General features: G+C 50.4%; 1 pseudogene; it reads left to right on the forward strand.

Moving 5' to 3' along the window:
- The first annotated feature begins 1,990 nt into the window (after positions 1–1,990).
- Positions 1,991–2,350, forward strand: LOC129031881 (small ribosomal subunit protein uS10-like; annotated as a pseudogene).
- Positions 2,351–5,573: the final 3,223 nt, after the last annotated feature.

Consider the following 5,573-nt stretch of genomic DNA (forward strand, 5'->3'; position numbering starts at 1 on the left):
GAGAACAAGAGCACCTGACGCTCAAAGACCATGAGCATGAAGGGCAGGGGGCACGATGAAGCTGGCGGGATATGGTGTCTCACCAGATGGGGTTTTGGGTCTGTGCAAATGATATGGTCCTTTGACTTAGGGGCAATGAGAACCTACTGAAACATTTTAAGCAAAAGGTGACATGATCGGACAATGTTAGAAAAGTGAACATATCATCCTGGCTAACACGGTGAAACCCTGTCTCTACTAAAATTACAAAAAATTAGCTGGGCATGGTGGAACACGCCTGTAGTCCCAGCTACTCTGGAGGCTGAGGCAGGAGAATGGTTTGAATCCGGGAGGCGGAGGTTGCAGTGAGCCGAGATCATGCCACTGCACTCCAGCCTGGGTGACAGAGCAAGACTCCATCTCAAAAAAAAAAAACAAAAAAAAAATAAAAAAGGAAAAATGAACATGGCTACAGAAGGGATAGCAAATGAGATATAGAGGGGATGAGACTGGAAATGGAGCCGCCAGCGAGGGCACCTGATGGAGTGGTGAAGGTGGCATTAAAGAAAAGTGAACAGATCTGGAAGATAAAGATCATGCAGTGCATCTCAAGTGGGGGTGACTGAACCCTCCAGATTCTGGAGAAATTTTTGGTTGTCACAACCAGAGAGAAGTGCTGCTGGCACTTGGTAGGTAGAGGCCTGGGGAGCTGTTCAACACACCTGCAATGCACGGACCATCCCCACCAATTATCAGGACCAAAATCACAATAGTGTTGCCTGTGGGGATCCCCGGAGGTGGAAACTGGATGCCAGGACAGTCCCACTTCCTGGCGTGTGTAGAGGGTCAATGATGATGCCGGTCACTGCCAGAGAAGACCAGTGTGCAAGGAAGGCCACGGGATATGAGTGTCTCTGATTTTACTCTCATAAAAGCAAGCCTGGGGGAAAATGGTGAAATTGGAAGATGTTGATAAAAGACGTTTTAATAAAGACGCAAAGTGTACATTAAGAAAAATATAGAGCCAGAACTCCTTACACAGGACTTTCCTACCTGGGTGCTGTGTATATTAACAAGCGCACTCTGGAGGGAGGGGCACTGGGGTCCTGCAGAGGGCTGGACTCAGCCGGGGAACCCCCAAGGCAGTGGACCTGGTGTTCCAGGAGCTCCTGCAGAGAGCACTATGGGGCTGTTTGCACAGTGGACTGAGGGCCCTCGGGGAGGCTGGGGAGCCAGGGGGTACCCCTTAGTCCAGGGCCCAGAGGGAAAGTGCTGTTTTGAGCACAGTCCACCCCTCAGCTCAGCTGGAGCCCTGCCCCTGGGACTTGGCCTGCATCCTGAGGAGAGGTGAGTGCAGGACAGGGACCCGCCTCACCTGCATCTCTGCAGCGGGGCACTCCTCTTTCTGCCTTTCACCTGGACAACTCGAGCCCAACATTTGCAGCTCAGGCTCTCTCCTGGGGATCCTTGAATCCCCAAAACTGGGGTGGGTGCTCCCTATGCTTGTTTGTGTGAAAGCACAGATTATGCCAATTGATCCTGCTAGGCCCTTAAGGGCCCTTAAGGGACTGCGCTTATTGATCATGACATCCCCAGAGCCCCCAACAGGGCATTGTCCTGTTAAGGGGTGGCCACATGGCCCAGAGGCACAGAGCCCTGGTCTGGTGTCTGTGAAGTCTGCAGGGATAGAGGACATTGCCTTACAGGAGGTCTCAGGCCCAGGCACTGGCAGCCTCAACCCAGGCACTGTTGGCATTGGCAAAGAGCAGCTGAACCCCGGGACCCCCTGCAGCAACAGCAGCTTCCAGGCTCTGACCCAGTGACAGCTCACAGCACCGGTCCCAGGAGGAAGACAGGGAGACAGCAGGTGTAGGTGACACCGAGCCTACGTTCTCCACCACTGCTGAGACAACCCTCTTGAAATAGTTGCTGATCCACAAGCTCCTGCTCCTGACTAACTGCTGTTCGCTCTCGCCGAGGAACAAGTCGGCCAGGAAGCCGCACAGCAGCCATGGCTTTTAAGGATACCGGAAAAACACGTGTGGAGCTGGAGGTGGCAATTCACCCAATTTGAATCACTCTAACAAGCCACAGTGTAAAATCCCTGGAAAAGGTATGTGCTGACTTGATCCGAGGAGCAAAGGAAAAGAATCTCAAAGTGAAAAGACCAGTTGGAATGCCTACCAAGACTCTGAGAATCACTACAAGAAAAACTCCTTGTGGTGAAGGTTCTAAGACATGGGATGGTTTCCAGATGAGAATCCACAAGCGACTCATTGACTTGCACAGTCCTTCTGAGATTGTTAGGCAGATGACTTCCATAAGTAATGAGCCAGGAGGTGAGGTAGAAGTCAACATTGCAGTTGCTTAAGTCAACTGTTTTAATAAATTGATTATCAGTTGTTAAAAAAAAGAAAAAGAAAGAAAACAGAAATAGTTAGAGAGACTTCCACAATGAGCAAATGGAGTTCCCGGAATGGCAGGTATAGGCAGTACCCTAGGACCACTGTGTGTGACCATTCAACTATTATCTTGACCCTGATTTCCCCACAGTCATCTGGCCCAAAAAACATGGATCATACCAAAATCACCAGTTAGTCATGTTTCTAAGAAATAATCTCTCCATCAGATAAATTGCAGCCTGTTCATAAGGCTGAGATGGTGCCTATTCACAATAAGAAATTAAGGTTCATTGGATAGGTCCAGTGCTTCTTGGCCCTTCACCCAAGCCCAGAAATTAAGTGTGAATGTTATTTAGTCATCACGCATTGACGACTAACAATTTTTTTTTTTTTTTTTTTTTGAGACGGAGTCTCGCTCTGTCACCCAGGCTGGAGTGCAGTGGCGCGATCTCGGCTCACTGCAACCTCCGCCTCCCAGGTTCAAGCAATTCTCCTGCCTCAGTCTCCCATGTAGATGGGACTACAGGTGCCGGCCACCACGCACGGCTAATTTTTGTATTTTTAGTAGAGATGGGGTTTCACCACGTTGGTCAGGCTGGTCTCGAACTCCCGACCTCAGGTGATCCGTCTGCCTCAGCCTCCCAAAGTGCTGGGATTACAGGCGTGAGCCACCATGCCCGGCTAAACAATGTTTTTTTAATCTTAAATCTTAGACAAGTTTTTCATTTTGTTGTGTGTGTGTGTGTGTGTGTGTGTACGTGTGTGTGTGTGTTGCTGTTGTTTTGTTATTTCATTTTACCCTGCAGGTTTGTGGCAGAATCAGCTCAGAGGTCAGGATTCAGGAGAAGCCCCGAATCACTCAGAGTCAGGTCCATAGTCTAAGTGGACAACAGTACCAGGTGTCCTGTCCTCCCTGAGCAACTTGATAACACCTTCTTTTTCTTGAGATAGAGTCTCACTCTGCCACCTAGGCTGGAGTGCAGTCTTGGCTCACTACAGCCTCTACCTCCTGGGTTCCAGTGATTCTCGTGCCTCAGCCTCCTGAGTAGCTGGGACCATAGGCACGCGCCACCACGCCAAGCTAATTTTTATATTTTTAGCAGAGATGGGGTTTTGCCATGTTGGCCAGACCAGGCTTGAACTCTTGGCCTCAAGTAATCCACCCACCTCAGCCTCCCAAAGTGCTGGGATTATAGGCATGAGCCACCGCATCCAGCCTGATAACGCCTTCATTTCTGAAAGACTCAAGACACAGCTTGTTGACCAGCCAGCTTGACGTTCTAGACCCTGTGACAGGCTTTTTGCCTGTTTGAGTAGTGTAAATAAATTAACCCGGGGTTTAATCAATCAGTCTCTGAGACTTTCGTACTTTCCCAACACTGTGCCTTTCCTTATACTGCAGCCTCTTCTGGGAGAGTTTGTAGCCTCTGCGTCTGGTCTGCATATCAAGGCCGCACCCTCTGGTTCTGACATGGAGATCCTCCATGGAGATTTGAGAGCCTCCTAGGTCAGCACTGCGGGAGGGAGAGAGGTACAGGGAAGGGGCAGAGAGAAGTACAGGGGAGGGACAGAGAGAAGTACAGGGGAGAGCCAGAGGGGAGGAGCCGGTTGTGATGCAGTCTCAGGGAAGAAGGCTCAGTTGAGCCCATGGGGAGTCCTGAAGATGAAATGACCTCCAGAATGTTCCATAGTAAGGGTGCGGTGTGCAGAATCGAAGAGAAAAATCTCAGAGACAAAAAAAAAAAATGCTGCAAGAAGAAATAGGAGCTGCTCCAGCAAAATGACCTGACCTCGGCTTTGGGCAGTGAAGTTTGAAGGAAACACCCTCCTCTTGTCCTGTGCAATCACAGGACACCTCAATCTGCCCCTCCTGTGTCCCCAGGTTCATTGAATAGTTCCAGTGCTTCTCGGCCCTTCACCCAAGCCCAGGGCCCCTGGGTAGCCTTTGCCTCTTTCCCTCCCTCCCCACATTCAATGCATCAGTCAGTCTTACTAGCTTTAATTCCAAATAACTTTTAATTTAAAAAGGTTGAGTGCCAACTACTTCACTTGCCCTTATTTCATCTTGAGACATGTGGTGAAATGGGCATTAGGGTTCCCAGCTTCCACGATGCAGTTTTTAGGGCTTCGCTGGGTTTGGGGACTGTCCCAAGCTCCTGGGAGAGTCACTGACAGAGCCAGGGTGTGGCCTGGGGTCTTTGACGCCACCTTGATGTACTTCTTCCAGTCCGCAGCTCAGTCTTCTCCTTCAATTGCGATGTTGCAATTGAATAGAAATCTGCGTCAGCCCACACTCCACTGAATGAGTACCTCTTTAGAGTCGGCTCATTTTATTTCAGGTTTTAAATACGCGCCCCCTCCCCATGTGACGCTCATCAGTAGACAGAACCTCATGCCTCTGGGTTCCCTCTTCTATCATTCACCGTGATATCAAAGACACTGTCTTGGCCAAGCACTGAACATAGAGGTGGGGTATGAAATTGCTGTGTATGCAGTCAAGCATCCTGGGCTGGGAGTGGGCCAGTTTTGTGCCCTGCATCTCTCTGTCCGGACTGCCGCTGCCCCATGTCTCTCTGTCTGTCCTCATGGCCACTGTCCCAACAGCCACAGCCCCATGTCTCTCTGTCTGTCCAGGTGGCTGCTGTCCCCTGTCTCTGTCTGTCCTGATGGCTGCTGCCCCGTGTCTGTCTGTCTGGACAGCCACTATCCCATGTCTCTCTGTCTGTCCTAATAGCTGCAGCCCCATGTCTCTCTGTGTGTCTGGAGAGCCACTATCCCATGTCTCTCTGTCTGTCCCAACGGCCACTGTCCTGGGTTTCTCTGTCTGTCCCGATGGCTGCAGCCCCGTGTCTCTCTGTCTGTCTGGATGGCCACTGTTCCATGTCTTTCTGTCTGTCCCAATGGCCACTGTTCCGTGTCTCTCTGCCTGGCTCAGTGACCTTCGTCTTCTGCTCATTCACATCCTGCCTGTGCTTCTAACAATATGGACATGAGCAAGGAATCAACCCTCCATGGCTTAAGCCAGGAAAGCAAACTCCACGACAGACTCCAAACTCATTCATTTATCAATCAAGAAAACAGGAAGCACCTATAAGGTCTTCAGGGAACTTCAGCCCAACGAGGGGGAGAGAAAGCAAAACATGGACTTAGGATGAGGTATCATGAGGGTTTGGCTGCAGCAAATCCAGGGTG

The sequence above is a fragment of the Pongo pygmaeus genome, chromosome 11 (assembly GCF_028885625.2).
Source record: "Pongo pygmaeus isolate AG05252 chromosome 11, NHGRI_mPonPyg2-v2.0_pri, whole genome shotgun sequence".
NCBI classification, from domain to species: domain Eukaryota; kingdom Metazoa; phylum Chordata; class Mammalia; order Primates; family Hominidae; genus Pongo; species Pongo pygmaeus.